This window comes from Petaurus breviceps, unplaced genomic scaffold (assembly GCF_028583685.1).
Source record: "Petaurus breviceps papuanus isolate PSGF00001 unplaced genomic scaffold, PetGlider_PUasm1.0 76, whole genome shotgun sequence".
Lineage (NCBI taxonomy): Eukaryota > Metazoa > Chordata > Mammalia > Diprotodontia > Petauridae > Petaurus > Petaurus breviceps.
The window spans coordinates 13,117,749-13,137,914 of NW_027186473.1; the positions used below are offsets into that span (position 1 = coordinate 13,117,749).

The 20,166-nt window shown below is 38.0% G+C and overlaps 1 long non-coding RNA gene across 1 annotated transcript in view; it reads right to left on the reverse strand.

Moving 5' to 3' along the window:
• LOC138175023 (uncharacterized) overlaps nt 1-20,166 on the reverse strand; it is a 71,447-nt gene that overhangs the window by 45,305 nt on the left and 5,976 nt on the right. The gene's annotated exons all lie outside the window — the stretch shown is intronic.

The following is a 20,166-nucleotide window of genomic DNA, read 5'->3' on the forward strand; positions in this document are numbered from 1 at the left end:
TTCTGACCTATTTTTATCCTGGCTATACCAAAAGAGTCACCAGCATTTTCTACTGTTCTCTCCACTGCCCTCAATTAATATAGACTCATGCATTATAGAGAAGTTCAGATTGATCATAATTTTATGTTAAGGGTAAGGAACCATCAAAGATATGAGTTAAATCAGGTTTTATAAACAGAATAAGAAAAAAGAAACTTGGGAGGGGTGATGGTAACTAAAGTACTTCATTTTAATTAGTCTTTCAGACAGAAACAATTCAGTCACATTAGTTCATATAAGTCTTCTGGGGTTTTTCTTTTTTCATTTTTCAAATGCTTTATTAACTTCTGATTTACATCATTCATTTCCATCAGATTTTGAGTTAAGTATTTTCTCCCCGTTTTTCCCTTACCCACAACCTGAAAACAGCAATCCCACAGGATAGTTCCTTCTCCAATCCGCTCTCTCCCATATCTTCTCCCATACCCACTTCGACTTTTCCAGTAGGGCATGGTGGATCTCTATGGCCCAATGCCTGTATATCTTATTTCCCAATTACATGTAAAATAGTATGAATAATAGTATATACATGTGTGTATATATATATATATATATATATATATTTAAACATTTGATTTTAAAACTTTGAATTCCAGATTCATTCCCTTCCTCCCTTGTCATCCACCCTTACTGGGAAGATAAGCAGTTCAGTATAGGTTGTACATGTGTAGCTAATGCAAAACAATAACAGAGTAGATATATTGTAAAAGACTGACTATATTTCCCTCCCTCCTATCTCACCTCCCACGTGTTCTATTCTCTACCTTGATCCTGTCCCTTTTCAAAAGTGGGTGCTTCCTAGGGGCGGCTAGGTGGCGCAGTGAGTAAGAGCACCGGCCCCAGAGTCAAGAGGACCCAAGTTCCATTCCGGCCTCAGACGCTTAACACCCACACAAAAATAAAACTAGCCGTGTAACCTTGGGAAAGTTACTTAACCCCAAATGCCCTCCAAAAAGGCAAAAAAAAAGTGGGTGCTTCCAACTTCCCTCCCTTCTAGCCTGCCCTCCCTTCCATCATCCCCCCTCTCATCACTTTCCCCCCTACTCTGCTGTAGGGTGAGATACCCTATTTAGTGTATATTTCATTCCCTCCCCAAGCCAAATTCAGTGAGAATAAGTTTGACTCATTCCCTTTGGCCTTCCTATTCTTCCTCTCCATTGTAAACATTTTCTCTTGCCTCTTCTACATGAGATAGTTTACCCCATTCTGTCTCTCCCCATCTCCTCTCATTATATTCCTCTCTCACCTCTTAATTTCACCTTTTAAGTATCATCCCTTCCTATTAAATTGGTCCTGTGCCCTCTATCTATGTATACCTGTACACATATATACACACATTCACATATGTATTCATATGCCCATATACCCTCATATATAGATATATGTGAATATATATATATATACATATATATTCCCTTCAACTATTTTCATACTGAGAAAAGTTTCATAAGTTACAATTATTGTTTTTCCATGTAGGAATGTTAATAGTTCAACTTTGATAAGTTCCTTATGATTTCTTTTCCCTGTTTACCTTCTCATGCTTCTCTTGCTTCTTGTATCTGAATGTCAAATTTTCTATTCAACTCTGGATTTTCATCAAGAATGCTTGAAAGTCCTGTATTCCACTGAATGACCATCTTTTCCCCTGAAACATGATACTCAGTTTTGCTGGGTAGGTGACTCTTGGTTTTAATCCCAGCTCCTTTGACCTCTGGAATATCATATTCCAAGCCCTTCAATCCCTCAGTGTAGAAGGTGCCAGATCCTGGGTTATCCTGATTGTGTTTCCACAATATTCAAATTGTTTCTTCCTGGATGCTTATAATATTCTCTCCTTAATCTGGGAATTCCAGAACCTGGCTATAATATTCCTAGGAGTTTTCTTTTTGGGATCTTTTTCATGAGGTGATCGACGGATTCTTTCAACCTCGATTTTTCCCTCTGGTTCTAAAACATCAGGGCAGTTTTCTTTGAGAAATTCCTGGAGGATGATTTCTAGGTTCTTACTTTGATCATGGCTTTCAGGTAGTCCAATAATTTTTAAATTATCTCTCCTGGATCTATTTTCCAGGTCAGTGGTTTTTCTCATGAGATATTTCACATTGCCTTCTATTCTTTCATTTGTTTGGATCTGTTTAACAGCATCTTGGTTTCTCATAAAGTCATTAGCTTCCATTTGCTCCAATCTAATTCTGAAGGAACGATTCTCCTCAGTGAGCTTTTGAGATTCTTTTTCCATCTGGCAAATTCAGCTTTTTAAGGCATTCTTCTCCTCATTGCCTTTTTGACCCTCTTTTGCCAATTGAGTTAGTCTATTTTTTAAATTGTTATTTTCCTCAGTCAGGCTGTTGACTCTCATTTCATAATTTTCTTGCATAATTCTTATTTCTCTTCCCAATTTTTCCTTCACTTCTCTTGTATGCTTTTAAGGTCCTCTATGGCCTGTAACCAGCTCGTATTTTCCTTTGAAGCTTTTGGTGCAGGAGTTCTGAGTTCACTGTCTTCCTCCTCTTCCATGCTTTGCTCCTTTTTGTCCCCAAAATAGGAGTGTAATGTTAGAATTTTTTCTCTGCTTTGTTGCCTTTGCCTGGTCATGTTGCTCCTTAGTCACTTGACCCCTGGGCTTTTTGCCACAGTAGGACTCTGCCACCAGACAGGGGAGCTTTCGTCCCAAATGCTGGGGTTTTCTCAGCTGTGGAAGGTATTATATGGGTGCCCTCTCTGAGGTCTCCACATGCTCTGGCAAGCTAGACACATACCCCAGGACCTCCACCCTAGAGTGCAATCCAGATACAAGCAGGTTAAAGCAAGAGCAATTACCCCTCAGACTGGTCGCTTCGTCTCCCTACACTCTGCAGGCCAGGAGCTGAGGCTGCCACGTGGCACTGGCTGGCTGTGCTGGCTGGCTCAGTGGCTTCTCACCCCCTCACCCCGGGGGCAAAAGCCCACGCACTCCCACTTACTGGGTCCCAAAGTCCAGACTGCACTGACCTCTCACTTTGTCCTTAGCATCTCTGTGTTGATAAATCTGGAAAGGGCCACAGCTGCTGCTGATCTGGAGTCCCTCCAGCCAGGGCTGGTCAGGCCCGCCCTAGGCCTGCCCTGGGGCTAAAATCTCCCACTCACGGGCCTGGGCTTGACTCCCAGAGCACTGTGCTAGCTGATTTCTGCTGGCCTGCTGGAGTGTCCTCAGCTGGAGGTTAGCTTCTCTGTGTCATTTTGTGGGTTCTACAGCTCCAAAGTTTGTTCTGAGTCCCCTTTTTACATTGATTTGTGAAGGTAGAAGCTGGAGGTCCTGCTTCTACTCCTCCATCTTGGCTCTGCCCCTTGAGTCCAGTCATATTTCTTAACAAGAGTTTTGACCAGGCAGAGGAGATTTAGCTACTTCTATAAAGTATTCTTGTATATCCGTTTAAATATCATATGTTCTCTGCCCATCTGATTTTCTCCTCCTTCAAAATTTGTTTCTATGGATCTCTTTTTCCTAGCATCAGTCTCATTCAATAGCTGAAAGAAATTTTGCCCACCTTTTACTCCCAGCTTGTTCAGAAAGCACTACAATCAAAGTCTCTCTGGAAGGGAGATCTATAATTCCCAGAGTTCACAGTTAGGTTTCAGAACTTTTCCCACAGGAGGTCAGTACAAACATTCCAAACATTGGTTACATCTATACATATGTATGAATGTATATATAAATGTGTCTATACACACACACACACGTACACATAAATATGGAGGTTTTGGAGATATTTGTCTGTACAAAGTGAAATCTAGTTTAGATATAATGATTTTTATGCTACGCCAAACAAAACAAAAATTGCTTAAAACCAAAGTTGACTATCAATTTCCCAGAGAAGCAAAACCTATAAAACAATCAACTAACTACCATAGATGAAAAATCTAAAATAACAGTCACTTGTTCTAAAATCTATATTTATTTTTCATCAGTTCCAATAATATTTTTAAAGGATGTAGGAAATAGTTGTGATAATTCTACCATTAGTGCTTTTTCTTAGAATCTGACACTGCAGACTCTCCCTCCAGTGACAGGTTTGTTCCATTTGTTTTTATGGTGGAAGGCAGGTGGGGGGGAGGGGGTATGGAAAGGGAAGGAAGTTGGTAGAACTGAACTTCAAAAAAATGGATCCAAAATACAAATTGACTCTTGCCGTCTCTACCAGTATGCTGTAGTGGGAGGGGACATTTACAACCCTAGAAAAGTTATATCTTTAGCCAAAATGTAGGAGAAGTGTACATACACATACACTCACACACACACTTCCTTAAAATACCAAAATACATATATGTGTATACACTGAGATCAAAGGTATTAACTGATGTTAGCTGAAACTAGAAAGGAATCACAGCTGTAAAGGTTGCTAAGGGCACAAAAAGTTGTGATAGTATATCCTGTTCTGCTCTCTCTTGACAGAGAAATAGATGCTATCTAGTCCCCAGGTCTAAAGTCAGAACTTAATGGTGGAACTACATTTAACCTTTCATATTGCATGCTGCAATCTATATGCAAGTGTGTACGATTTGTTGTTCAGTTATTTCAGCTATCCAACTCTTTGTGACCCCATTTGGGGTTTTCTTGGCAAAGATCCTGTGGAGTGGTTTGTCGTTTCCTTCTCCATCTCATTTTACCAATGAGGAACTGAGGCAAATGGGATTAAATGATTTGCCCACAGGCACACAGCTAGTAAATGTCTGGGTTCAAATTAAAACTCAGGTAGATGAGCCTTCCTGACTTCAGGTCCAGTACTCTATCCACTGTGCCACCTAACTGCCCGTGCATATACTATACAAAGACTTTATAAAGAGAAAATAGTGTAGAATACTTCCAATGAGAGAGAAAAAGAAGGGGAGTTTTGTTTCCACAAAGTCAGAACTTACATCAGGCAGCAATATTGTAAATGGAGATTTACTACAAACTATGCCTATTGTTAAATGTTTTCAAGGAGGGCAATAAGTAAAAATATTTCTTCCAAAGAAAATAATAAAAAAAAACCTCTATAAGAACTAGAAAAATCATCTATCTCCTGTGCAAGGTCTTGCTTGGCCATCTCTAAGAAACAGAACTTGGTTCTGTGACTATTTCATCCTTTTTGAATTATGGATTTGCCACTTGGTAAGGAAGTTCAGATTATGAGTGATAAAGTTAACCACTTCCTATAGATATGTGATTGCTTTATAAAGATGATCATTTATGTGATCTATTTTACCACCAAAACTTGGGGAAATGCTGATCCATATTGGTGCTATTTTCTCCTCTGTTTCTCAGTCAGCGTGTAAGCCAACAAATATTTATTTTGTTTACTATGTGCCAGACACTTTGATAAGCATATAAGCTTATCAAATAATATAAGCATAATATAAATTATATTATCAAATAATATAAGCATATATTATATCCTTTGATAAGGATATAAAAAATAAAATAAGAAACTAGCACTGGGGGTGGAGGTGGAGAGAACTAGAAAAAGCCTCAAGAAGAAAGTGATATTTCAGCTGAATCTTGAAGGAAGCCAGAGAAGCTAGGAAGAAAAGCATTCTAGGCACAGGGGATTTTTCCCATGAAAAGACAAAGTTGGAAAATGAAGTGTCATGTGTGGGGAAGGTAAGCAAGTGTAGCTGGTTTGTAGATTGTATAGAGGGGAATCAATTGTAAGAAGAATAAAAAGGTAGGAAGGGGCTAGGTAATGAAAGGCTTTAAAGGTTAAACACAGCATTTTCTGTTTATTCCTGGAGGTAGTAACAAAGTCACTGGAGTTTATGGAATAGAGGGGGTGACATGGCCAGGCCTGCTTTAGGACAATCACTTTGGCACCTTAGTGGATAATAAGTTGGAGTGGGGCAAGACATTCTGCAGGGAGACCAATGAGAAGGCTATTGTAATAGACCAAGTGAGAGTTGGTAATGGCACGAAGCTGGGGTGGTGGTTATGTAAGGGCAGAGAAAATACACACAGGAGATCTTGAGAAGATAGAAATGAGAAGGATACATGATCGGATACATGAGGTGAGTGAGAGTGATGAGTCAAAGTTGTGAGTCTCTGTGACTGGAAGGACAGTAGTGGTACATTCAACATTAAAGAAAAGTAGTAAGTGGCATAGTAGATAGAGTACTGGGCCTGGGGTCAGGAGGACTTGGGTACAAATCTAGACCCTTTCTAGCTGTATGACTCTAAACAAGTCACTTAACAACGGTCTATAACATTTTTCTCAGTTGTAAAATGGGGATAATAAAAGCACCTACCTCCCAGGGTTGTTGCAAGGATCCAAAAGGATATTTGTAAAGGTACAGCACAGTGCCAGACACATAGTAGTTGTTTAATAAATGCTTGTTTCCTTATTTTCTTCCAGAACAGAGGTGAGTTTGGTAAAAAGCTAATTTGTTCTATTTGGGACACATTAAGTTTGAGATTCATTTCAAGATATCCAAAATAGTAAGTGATACAAGACTAGAGTTTAGCAAAGAGGTTAGGACTGGACATGTAGATCTGGGAATCCTCTACACAGAGATAATTAAATCTGTGGGAGTTAATAAGATCACCAAGTGAAACAGGAAAAGGAAAAGAAGACTCAAGACAGAGAGCCTCAGCAGACACCAGTGCTTAGGACATAACCTTGATGGAGATCCAGCAAAAGATACTGAGAAGGAGTGATAGGACAGGTAGGAAGACAAGCAGAAAATAACAGTCTCAAAAAAAGAAAACCATAGAGAGGAGAGAAGAGCTAGGAGGACAGAGTGATCAATAGTGTCACATGCCTCTGAGAGGCCAAGAAAGATAAGAAGTGAAAGATATTAGTGATGGCAATTCAGAGATCACGAATCACTTTGAAGAGAGCAGTTTCAATTCAAATTCAATGATGAGATCATAAGGCATATTTCAAAGTGTTTAGAACTGAGTGAGTGAAAAGACAGGAAGTGGAGGCAGCTGGTGCAGATAGCTTTTCAAAAGAGGTTAGCAGAGGAGAGTAAACATTTAAGATGAGAACCAGCAGAGTTTATTGGATTGTGAAGTTTATAAGGATGGAAGAGACAATGATGTATTTTTGGGCAGCAGGGAAAGAGCCAGTAGATAGGAAGAGGTTGAAGACTAAGAGAGAGACTTAATAATAGTGGGCATGATCAGCTAGAGAAAATGGGAAGGCATAGGATAAGGCATTTATCTGGCCAAGAAAAGCTACCTCAGTATACAACAAAGGTACACAAAGTAGTAAGGGAAGGTGTCTAAGTGACATGAGATGGGGAGGAGAAGAAAAGAGGAAGCTCAAGGTGAATGGCTTCATATTTTTATGTGTGAAGTATACGGAGAGATCCTTACTTGAGAGCATGGTGAGAGGGGGTCCCATGGGAAATTGGAAGAGGGATGAAAAAGTTTGCACAGTGGAATAGCAAATAGTTTAAGGAAGTATAAAAGAATTGTCTTATGACAGTGAGGGCCCAGTTGAGATTATATAACATAAATTTGCAGTGAATTTGGTCAGCATGGTTTTATGATTTCCTCCACTTCTGTTCAGCAATAGAAGAATAGGAGCCAAGGCAGCAAATGGTGGCAGTAGTCCATGGTTGACACATGGTATGGCAAAATCATCAACAGAATAAGTAAACAAGAGACTCAAGAGAATAGGACAGCATAGAGCTGAACTATTTCACCAAGTGGGTTAAGATGAGGAAGGGAGGAAAGTATAGCCAGGATGATGGCCTGGGGAAGAAATGAGGGGTGGAAGAAGTGGAGGTCACAGGAGGAAGAACATCCTTTCTCTTCCCTTCCTTCACTATGATCATTGTTTTAGCTCTTTTCAAGTTCAATTCTTAGTTAAACCAAAAATGCTGCTTTTCAACAAACTCTTTACTCCTCTTTCCCATTAGCCACTGAACTGAATTGAAGCTCCTAAAGATCACAGTTAAGCATGACCTATAGTCATCATTAAGGAAGGAAGAGACATGGATGAGGTTTTTAAAAAAAAATTTTATCCATAATTAATTTATTTTTAGTTTTCAACATTCATTTCCACAAGACTTTGAGTTCCAAATTTTCTCCTCATCTCTCCCCTACCCCCACTCCAAGATGGCAAGCATACTGATTACCCCTTCCCCCAAGTCTGCCTTCTCTCAGATCCCTCCCATACTTCCCTTCCTCCTTTCCTCCTTACTTTCTTGTAGGGCAAGATGGATTCCTATACTTCATTGCCTATTGATCTTATTTTGCAGTTGCATGTAAAAACAAATTTTTAACATTTGTTTTTAAAAAATTTTGAGTTCCAGATTCTCTCCCTTCTTCCCTCCTCCCCCCCCACATTGAGAAGACAAGCAATTCAATATAGGTTATACATGTGTAGTTATGCAAAACATTTCCATAGTAGTCATATTGTGAAAGACTATTTCCCTCCATCCTATCCCGTCCCCCATTTATTCTATTTTCTCCTTGACCCTATCCCTTTCAAAAGTGTTTGCTTCTGACTATCCCCTCCCCCAATCTGCCTTCCCTTCTATCATCTCCCCCCTCTTATCCACTTCTTCCCTATTTTCCTGCAGGGTAAGATGCCCAATTGAATATGTATGCTATTAACTCCTTACTACAAATCCAATGAGAGTAAGGTTGACTCATTCCCTTTCACCTCCCTGCTCTTCCCCTCCATTGTAACTACTTTCTCTTGTCTCTTTTACATGAGATAATTTGCCCTATTCTAGCTCTCCTTTTCTCTTCCCAATATATTCCTCTCACCCCTTAATTTTTACATATCATCCCTTCATATTCAACTTACTCTGTGCCCTCTGTCCATATATATCTATATACATATAGACATATATGTACATATACACATACATATTTTACATATATGTATATATTCACATATATATACACACACATATTCCCTTCAATTATCCTAATACTGAGAAAAGTCTCATGAGTTACAAATATTGTCTTTCCATGTAGGAATGTAAACAGTTCAACTTTATAATCAGTTCCTTATGATTTTTCTTTCCTATTTACCTTTCCATGCTTCTCTTGATTTTTGCATTTGAAAGTCAAATTTTCTGTTCAATCTGGTCTTTGCATCAAGAATGCTTGAAAGTCCTCTATTTCATTGAATATCCATATTTTCCCCTGAAGCATTATACTCAGTTTTGCTGGGTAGGTGATTCTTGGGGGTTTTTTTTGTTTGTTTGTTTTTTGCCTTTTGGAAGGCAATTGGGGTTAAGTAACTTGCCCAAGGTTACACAGCCACTTTCTTTGTGTGGGTGTTAAGTGTCTGAGGCCAGAACTAAACTCTGGTCCTCCTGATTCTGGGCTGGCGCTTTACTCACTGTGCCACCTAGCCACCCCTCTTGGTTTTAATCCTAGCTCCTCTGACCTCCAGAATATCATATTCCAAGCCCTCCAATCCCTTAATGTAGAAGTTGATCTTGAACTATCCTGATTGTGTTTCCACAATACTTGAATTGTTTCTTCATGACTGATCTGATTGTAATATTTTCTCCTTGACCTGGGAACTCTGAAATTTGGCTATAATATTCCTAGGAGTTTGCTTTTGTGATCTTTTTCAAGAGGCAATAGATGGATTCCAACTATTTCTATTTTACCCTCTGGTTCTAGAATATCAGGGCAGTTTTCCTTGATAATTACTTGAAAGATGATGTCTAGGCTCTTTTTTTTTTATCATGGTTTCAGGTAGTTTAATAATTTTTAAATAATTTCTCCTGGATCTATTTTCCAGTTCAGTTGTTTTTCTGATGAGATATTTTGCATTGTCTTCTATTTTTTCATTCTTTTGGATCTATTTTATACTATCTTGATTTCTCATAAAATTATTAGCTTCCATTTGTTCCATTCTAATTTTGAAGGAATTATTTTCTTGAGTGAGCTTTTGGATCTCCTTTTCCATTTGGCCAATTCTGTTTTTTAAGGCATTCTTCTCCACGTTGGCTTTTTGGACTTCTTTTGCCATTTGAGTTAGTCTATTTTTTAAGGTGTTATTTTCTTCAGCATTTTTTGGAGTCTCCTTCAGCAAACTGTTGACTCATTTTTCATGATTTTCTTGCATCACCCTCATTTCTCTTCCCAATTTTTCCTCTACTTCTCTTACTTGATTTTCAAAATCCTTTTTGACCTCCTCCATGGGCTGTGACCCATTTATATCTTTCTTGGAAGTTTTTGATGCAGGAGTTTGATTTTGTTGTCTTTTTCTGATTGTATGATTTGTTCTTCTTTGTTACCAAAGAAAATTCTAGTCTGATTTTTGTTCCCTCTGCTCATTTTCCTAGCCAATTACTTGACTTTTGAGCTCTTTGCTAAAGCAGAACTCTGCTTCCAGAGTTGGAGAGTACTCTGTCCTAAATTTCTAGGGTTCTGTGCAGCTATTGTTAGAGCAACTTCTACATACCTATGAATTTTCAATTCTAAGGTGATATGATCAAAGGAGAAGTGTTTACTCCTCCCACTGTCTGTTCTCTGGTCTGTGAGTAACCACAAGCACTCTTTTCTGCCTCAGAACTGTGAGGAGGATTCCCTCTCCACAGCCACCAAAAGTTCTGCCATGCCAGTGCTCCTCCTTACCCCAGGACCACCATTCAAGACTGTGACCCAAATCCAAGCAGGGCAAAGCATGAGCAATTGCTCTCTGATGAGCTGCTTGGTCCCCCCACCACCTGTGGGCCTGGAAATCCAGAAGCAGCTGCCACTGTCGCCACTGCTGCCACTGGTACCACAGCTACCAACTCCACCACCCCTTGGCTGGGGCCGGGCTACTCACTCTTCTCTCACCCAGGTCCCCCAGAGTTTTCCTATTGACCTTTTACTTTGTCTTTGGCATTTATGGGTTGAGAAGTCTGGAAATCACCACAGCTGCCAGTGATTCAATCTCCTGAAGCCTATTCTAGACCAGTCTGTGCCTGTGTGGCCCACGTGGGACTGTGCTCTGCTCTCAGTCCAGGTGCAATAAACCCTTCCTGTTGGCTTGCCGACTTTAACTGGAGATGTTTCACCCTGTCATTTTGTGGGTTCTGCAGCTCTAAAATTTGTTTAGAGTAATTTTTTACAGGTATTTGAAGGAGTTTGGGGGGAAGAACTCAAGCAAGTCCTGTTTTTACTCTACCATCTTGATTCTGCCCTCCTAATTTTCTATGGATGTGTTTTTAAGGCAGCAAGGAAGGAGCCAGTAGATAGAGAGAAACATGGTTTCAGTTTTGGTTCTAAGTAGTTATACATGATTCCTCTCCAGTTTACTATTTCTTTTCCCCTACCCCATCAGTCCTCCAAAGCAAACTGAAAATAAAATCTTGTTTCTGTGGTCAAGATCTTGTTTACCTGTGGGTAAAACTAATGGGGACTGATACAGCTGAAATCACAGTAACTGAGAGGATTCCTAAAGTCCATTTATGAATGAAACAAAAGAAAAATCAAAACTCTAAAATGGGACTGGGGGCTGGAAATAAATACATTACAAGTTTAAAGGGACCATTCAAATTATTTTGCCATAATGGAACTTTGCTTTATTGAGAATTATTTATGTCTCAGTCCTCTTAATAGAGGATTTTATAAAAGAATCAGATCAGAAATGCATAAAAGCATAAGGTTAATAAAACGTTTTTAAACTAAATTTTTTTAGTGCATAACAAATATATTTAGTCAAGCAAAACAGTTCCCATATTGTTCATGTCTATACATCTGTGTCTCATTTTGCATCTTGAGTCCATTATCATGTAGTTGATCAGTGTTTTTAAGTAATATGTACGTTTACGGTATTTTAACTTAGTCAAGGGGAAAGTTATAGCCTGGAATAAAACACCTAGAGTCAAGAACATGAGAAAGCAGTAGCAACAAGGAATTTATAGCAAAGGATACTATCTTGTCTGAGTTGCTAGAGGTCACCTGTGACCCTGGACAAGTCACTCTAAGAAGAAGCATGTCAGGGCAAGGAAAGAAATGAAAATGGTAAGGAGGACCTGAGTTCAAACCCAGTCTCAGACATTTAACACTTACTAGCCATGTGACCTCGGGCATGTCACTTAACCCCAACTGCCCTGCCTTCCCCCCTCCAAAAAGCAAAACAAAGAAATGAAAATGGTGAGTATCAGATATTTGTTTCAATTGCTCTTCAGAGTATTTAATTAAAGATGAGAATTTGTTATTAAATGATTTATTAATATTATCATTAACAACTCTATCATTTCCATAGCACTCTATTCCAAACTATTTTACCTCACAATACTCTGCAAAAGTTTTTTAATGTTGTTCAGTTGTTTCAGTCATGTCTAACTCTTTGTAACCCCATTTAGGGTTTTCTTAGCAAAGATACTGGAATGGTTTGCTATTTCCTTCTCCAAATCATTCTACAGATGAGGAAACTGAGGCAAATAGGATTAAGTGACTTGCTCAGGGTCACATAGCTAGTAAGTGTTTAAGGCTGGATTTTAACTCAGTTCTTCCTAACTCGAGGTCCAGTGTTCTGTCTTCTGCACACCCCCCTGGAAAAGCTATTATCCCCATTTTACAGATGAAGAAATGAAGGCAAAGAAACCTTAAATGAACTGGACAAAGTTCAGACTCTAGCTCTGCTGCTTACTAGTTGTGTAACTTTGACAAATCATAGTCTCTCAGAGGGGTCGTTTCTTCATCTGCATAATAAAAGGATTGGACCAGATGATCTTTAAGATCTAATCTTATGATCAGCATGAATAGCAATTATAGCATTGTGCTGAAATATGTTGCTCTCTTCATCAACTACTGAGATAGGTAGGCAGGGCTTACCCTGCATTTTCACAGAACTCCCCCAGAATACTTTGCTTTTCTAATTAGTTATTCACCTATCTCCTCGTCCAGCCAGATAGCCAAACTTGCAAAATCAATAACCTGAACTTTACCCACAGTTCTAAACCAATAAACTCTTAGGGTAATTGTTCACCTCTCCTAAATGTAAGTTTTTTGGCAGCTATTTTCCTCTTAAACACAGGCCATTTTTGATTATTCCAAGATTGTGACTATGTTTTAGACAGGTGACGTTGCCAGAAGTCTGACTATAAACTTAAATTCAACGTTAACTATTCTGTTGTTGTTCAGTTGCAAAGCCATGTCTTCCACTATCTCCCAAAGTCTGTCCAAGTTCATGTTTGCTCTTTCCACGATATTATCTATCCATCTTATCTTCTACTGTTCCCTTTTCCTTTTGCCTTCAATCTTTCCCAGAATCGTGGTCTTTTCCAATGAATCTTGTCTTCTCATTATGTGGCCAAAGTAATTTAAACGTCAGCTTCAGAATTTGACCATCCAGTGAATAACCTGAATTAATTTCTTTAAGTATTAACTGATTTAATCTTTTTATGGTCCAAGGGACTCTCAAAAGTTTTCTCCAGCACCACAATTTAAAAGTGTCAGTTCTACAGTGCTCAGTTTTACTTATAGTCCAACTCTCACAATCATGCATTGCTACTGGAAAAACCATAGCTTTGACTATTATGGACCTTTGTGAGCAAGGTGATGTTCTCTGCTTTTTAGTATGCTGTCCAAATTTGCCATAGTTTCCCTTCTAAGGAGCAAGCGTCTTTTAATTTCATGGCTTCAGTTGCTGTCTGCATTGATCTTCAAGTTCAAGAATATAAAATCTGACACTGCTTCCATTTCTTCTCCCTCTATTTGCCAGGAATTGATGTGACCAGTTGCCAAGACCTTAGGGTTTTTTAATGTTAAGTTTCAAGCCAGCTTTTACACTCTCCTTTTTCATACTTACTCATCAATAGGCTTCTTAATTCCTCTTTATTTTCTGCCATCAGAATGGCATCATCTCATACACACTAAATAGAGTATCTCACCCTACAGGAGAGTAGGGGGAAAGAGGATGAGAGGGGGGATGATGGAAGGGAGGGCAGGCTGGGGGGGAGGGAAGCTGGAAGCACCCACTTTTGAAAAGGGACAGGATCAAAGTAGAGACTAGAACAAGTGGGAGGTGGGATAGGAGGGAGGGAAATATAGTCAGTCTTTTGCAATATATCCACCATGGAAATGTTTTGCATAGTTACACATGTACAACCTATACTGAATTGCTTATCTTCCCAGTAAGGGTGGGTGACAAGGGAAGAAGGAAATGAATCTGGAATTCAAAGTTTTAAAATAAAATGTTTTAAATATATATATATACTATTATTAATATTATTTTACATGTAACTGGGAAATATGATATACAGGGACTGGGGCATAGAGACCCACCGTGCCCTACTAGAAAGTCGGAGGGTGTATGTGTAGAGGCAAGCACCCCAAGAGTCCTCAGGGTTTGCCACCACCACAGGTTCTTGGATCTGCTTTGTTAAAGGAAAGCAACTCAAAATGGGTTAACAAGCTTACTTTAATCAGTCAGACATATATCCTTTACCTCGTTCAGGAGAAAAAGGTCAGCACCCCGAACTTCAAAGTATACAGGCAGAATTATCAAGACAGAAACAGATCAAGTAGACAGATTTCAAACTGTCCAACCATTACATCCATACCCAGTCAACATCTGGGTTTCAACATCTGGGTTTTTTTCAAAGCCGAGGGGGCTCTGGACAACGGCTTCTCAGAATCCAGATCAAATCACAGAATACTTCTCAAAGTGAGCCCCCAAAAACAAAGATACACATCAGGGCTTATATAGCCTTCTCCTGGCTCAGAGAATGTAACAACCTTTTGGACCCACTGGCCAATCAAAAAGTATCAACTGAAAAACAAGCCTCCCACCCCAGGCTCCAGGTGCACTTTAGCCTAGGGGCAGGGAAGATCTTTAAATTTGCATTTCCATTACAGTATGGGAGAAGATATGGGGGAGAGCAGATTGAAGGAGAGGATATCCAATGGGATCGCTATTTTGGGGTGATGGGTAGGGGAAAAATGGGGAGAAAATTTGTAACTTAAAATCTTGCAGAAATGAATGATGTAAATCAGAAGTTAATAAAGCATTTGATTAAATTTTTAAAAAGAGAAAAAAAAAGAATGGTATCATCTGCATATCTGAGACTGTTGATATTTCTTCCAGAAACCTTAATTCTGGCTTTTGATTCATTCAGACTGGCATTTCACATGATGTACTATGCATATAAATTAAATAAATAAGGTAATAACATGCAGCTTTGTCATTCTCCTTTTCCAATTTTAAACTAATCAAGTGCTCCATGTTTGGTTCTAATTTTTGCTTCTTGCCCCACCTGCAGGTTCTGCAAGAAACAAGTAAGATCATCTGGTATTCCCATCTCTTTGAGGACTGGCCACATTTTGTTGTGACCCACAGTCAAAAGCTCTACTGTAGTCAATGAAGCAGAAGTAAATGTTTTTTTCTTGAACTCCCTTGTTTTCTCCACAATCCAGCAAATGTTAGCAATTTGATCTCTAGTTCCTCCAACTCTTCAAAAAAAAAGCCTATTTTGTTAATTCTCACTGTTAACTACAATATACAGCAACTACTCATTTATGAAAAGTACTTTGAACACTTTAAAGTACTAAATGCATCATTTATTATTATTATTATTTAATCTTTTTAAATTGAAATTATAAATCAATAAGTTTTTTAGCTTATATGTTTATCTTACAAGTTGGAACTTTACTAATCTACAGAGACATATGAATATATATTCTTCCCTCTGCTGTAAATCTCAGAGCACACTAATTTATCTTGGTAGGAGTAGGAGTTTCACATCATAGAATTATGGATTCAAAAAATGTCTCTGACCGGGGAGACACCTTAGAGATCAACTAATCTTCTATCACTTAGTACATTAAAGCAGCATATGCTTATAATTACCGAAAAGCTACTTTTCTATTTCAACCTACTATCACTCAATAAACATTCATTAAAAATTTATTAGGTGCTAGACCCTGTGCTAAGCCTCTGGAATACAATGAAAAGCAGAAGCTCTTAATGAGTTCACAATCTAATGGGGGAGCAGCATGCTTTGTGATAGCAAAGAACTGGAAACAAAGCAGATGCCCATATATAGGGAAATGGCTAAACAAATTGCAGTATGTGAACTATATGCAAACACTATGCACTTACAAGATAAATATTGTGTATATAAAGAAAACCAATCCATTTAATTTTTAATATATACAAGTGATAATATTAGCAGCCTTCTAGGTCAAGTAGATGTGTAATTTCTAACCTCAAGGAATATTTTTTAAAGATAAAGTCTGGGGAAAAGGATTTCATACCTATGTATTCATTCATATTTTCCATATTTTGCTTAAATTTTCAATGTGCATATCTAGGCTTGCCAGAGACAGGTGGTAAAAATGTGGTTTCAGTTCTCTCCACCCCACATGCTAATTATTTCCCCAATGTTGAAAAAGAAGAAATGTTTTCAAATAACTCCTCTTTTATTTCTGATTGATTCAATATTTTTACTATCCAGGTCAAATAAAGTGAATTAGGCTCTGAATCTTTAGATTCTATTAGAGGCTATTACATGAAAAATTTTGGCATGAAACTCCCAGATCCTAGGACAAAGCTGTCATTCTGTCATTCTGATCTTACATATCAATACTCCACAAAAGTACCACAATATCTAAACTCTCATTGTGGCTTGCAAGTAAGCCTGTGTTCTCAAAAGCTATGCCAATGGAGCATAAGTCCTGGCAGATTCTACTAAATTAAAAAAAAAAGTTTCAAGTTTGATCTTAATGACAGACTGTGCCTGCTGCCTATGGACCAGCTTAGTTGAGGAAGGTACTAATAAGTTCATTACTAGTGAATGAATGACAACTAGCTAAGGCTATCTTTGGCTATGTGACATCATGCCTGAAAAAACTGTCCCAGGGACCATGTATGATCTATTCAGTACTTTAAATATAGTAGAAAGTAACTGGAGGAGAAAGAAGGGAAGTGATCAGGTGAGAGAATAATTAGAAGAACATTATATATCTTCTAATATCTCCACTGTATTATTTCCATAGGTTTATGCAATTTACCAATGGCAACTTTTAATCGTGAATATTGTTATTATTATTATTATGTATGACATATTCTGGTTATTTGCACTTTCTTTTTTTAATGTTTAAAGTTTATTTATTTTTAGTTTTCAACATTCATTTTCATAAGATTTTGAGTTACATTTTTAAACATTTGTTTTTAAAACTATGAGTTCCAGATTTTTTTCCCTTCTTCCCCTCCTCACCCACCCCCAATGGGAAGATAAGCAACTCAATATAGATTGTACCTGTGTAGTTACCCAAATCATTTCCATAGTAGCTATATTTTGAAAAACTAACTATATTTTCCTCCATCCTATCCCAGCCCCCACTTATTCTATTTTCTCATTTGACCCTATCCCTTTTCAAAAATGATTGCTTCTAACTACCCTCTCCCCCAATCTGCCCTCCCTTCTATCCTCTCCCTCTTATCTCCTACCCCCCTATTTTCCTGTAGGGTAAGATACTCGGTTGAGTGTGTATGTTATTCTCTCCTTAGGCTAAATTCAATGAGAATCAGGTTGTCCCATTCCCTTTCAACTTCTTGCTCTTCCCCTCCATTGTAACAGTTTTCTCTTGTCTCTTTTATATGAGATAATTTACCCTAATCTATCTCTCCCTTTCTCCTTCTCCCAATAAATTCCCCTCTCACCTCTTAATTTTATTTTTTAGATATCATCCCTTCCTGTTCAACTCATCCTGTGCCCTCTGTCTATGTATACATGAACATACAAATGCCCACACTCACATACATATTTATATACACACGCATCCTTTTATGCATACATATATGTGTATGTATATATATATATTCCCTTTAGCTATCCTCATACTGAGAAAAGGCTTATGAGTTATCAGTTATCTTATATATATATATATATTATTATATAATATTATTTATTATAACTTATGAGTTATCATTTTTCCATGTAGGAATGTAAATAGTTCAACTTTAATAAGTTCCTTATGATTTCTTTTTCCTGTTTACCTTCTCATGCATCTCTTGCTTCTTGTAGTTGAACGTCAAATTTTCTATTCAACACTGGTTTTTTCATCAAGAATGCTTGAAAGTCCTCTATTTCACTGAATGACCATATTTTTCCCTGTAGCATTATACTCAGTTTTGCTACGTAGGTGATTTTTGGTTTTAGTCCTAGCTCCTTTGACCTCTGGAATATCATATTCCAAGCCCTTCAATCCCTTAAGGTAGAAGCTGCTAGGTCTTGTGTTATCCTGATTGTGTTTCTACAATACTCAAATTGTTTCTTCTTGACTGCTTGCAGTATTTTCTCCTTGACCTGGGAACTCTGGAATTTGGCTATAATGTTCCTAGGACTTTTCTTTTGGGGATATTTTTCAAGAGGCGATCTGTGAATTCTTTCAATATCTATTTTGCCCTCTGGTTCTAGAATATCAGGGCAATTTTGCTTGATAATTTTTTGAAAGATGGTGTCTAGGTTCTTTTTTGCTCATGGATTTCACATGGACCAGTAATTTTAAATTTATCTCTCCTAGATTTATTGCCTCCTATTTTTTCATTTGTTTGGATATGTTTTATAGTATCTTGATTAGCTTCCAATTGCTCCAATCTGATTTTGAATGAGTTATTCTCTTCAGTGAGTTTTTGAAATTCCTTTTCCATCTGGCAAATTCAGCTTTTTAAAGCATTTTTTCTCCTCATTGGCTTTTTGGGCCTCTTTTGCTATTTGAGTTAGTCTGGGTTTTTTTGTTTTTTATTTATAATTTTATTCATCTTCTTTTTTAAATTAAATTTTATGTTTATTTTTAGTTTACATCATTCATTTCCACAACATTTTGAGTTACAAATCTTTTCCCCATCTTTCCCCTACCCACCACCCCAAAACAGTGATCCCACTGTATACCCCCTCGCCCAATCTGCTCTCTCCTACATTCTTCCCCATATCTCCTTCAACTTTCCAGTAGGGCAAGATGGATCTCTATACCCCAGTGCCTGTATATCTTATTTCCCAGTTGCATGTCAAAAAAAAAATTATATCTATATTAACATTTGATTTTAAAACTTTGAATTCCAGATTCTTTCCCTTCCTCCCTTGTGACCCACCCTTACTGGGAAGATAAGCAATTCAATATAGGTTATATACTTGTAGCTACACAAAACATTTCCATAGTGGATATACTGTGAAAGACTGACTATATTTCCTTCCATCCTATCCCACCCCCAACTTGTTCTATTTTCTACTTTGACCCTGTCCCTTTCCAAAAGTGTGTGCTTCTAACTTCCCTCCCCCCCAACCTGCCCTCCCCTCCATCATCCCCTTCCCCCCCTACTCTCTGGTAGGGTGAGATACCCTATTTAGTGTGTAGGTCATTCCCTCCCTGAGCCAAATTTAATGAGAGTAAGGTTGACCCATTCCCTTTTGCCTTCCTGTTCTTCCCCTCCATTTTAACAGTTCTCCCTTACCTCTTCTATAAGAGATAATTTACCCCATTCTGTCTCTCCCCATCTCCTCTCACTATATTCCTCTCTCACCTCTCAATTTCACCTTTTAAGGATCATCCCTTCCTATTCAATTGGTCCTGTGCCCTCTGTCTATGTATACCTGTACACACACACACACACACACACACACACACATACACACACATATACACTCACATATGTATTCATACGCTCATATACCCTCTTATATAGACATATATATATATTCCCTTCAACTATTCTCATATTGAGAAAAGTTTCATAAGTTACAATTATTGTTTTTCCATGTAGGAATGTAAATAGCTCAACTTTGATAAGTTCCTTAATGATTTCTTTTTCCTGTTTACCTTCTCATGCTTCTCTTGCTTCTTATATCTGTATGTCAAATTTTCTATTTAACTCTGGTTTTTTCATCAAGAATGCTTGAAAGTCCTCTATTTCATTGAGTGAACATATTTTCCCCTGAAACATGATACTCAGTTTTGCTGGGTAGGTGATTGTTGGTTTTAATCCCAGCTCCTTTGGCTTCCAGAATAACATATTCCAAGCCTTTTGATCCCTCAATATAGAAGCTGCCAGATCCTGTGTTTCCACAATATTAAAATTGTTTCTTCTTGGCTGCTTATAATATTTTCTCCTTGATCTGGGAACTCCAGAATCTGTCTATAATATTCATAGGAGTTTTCCTTTTGGGATCTTTTTCAAGAAGTAATTCTTGGTGGATTCT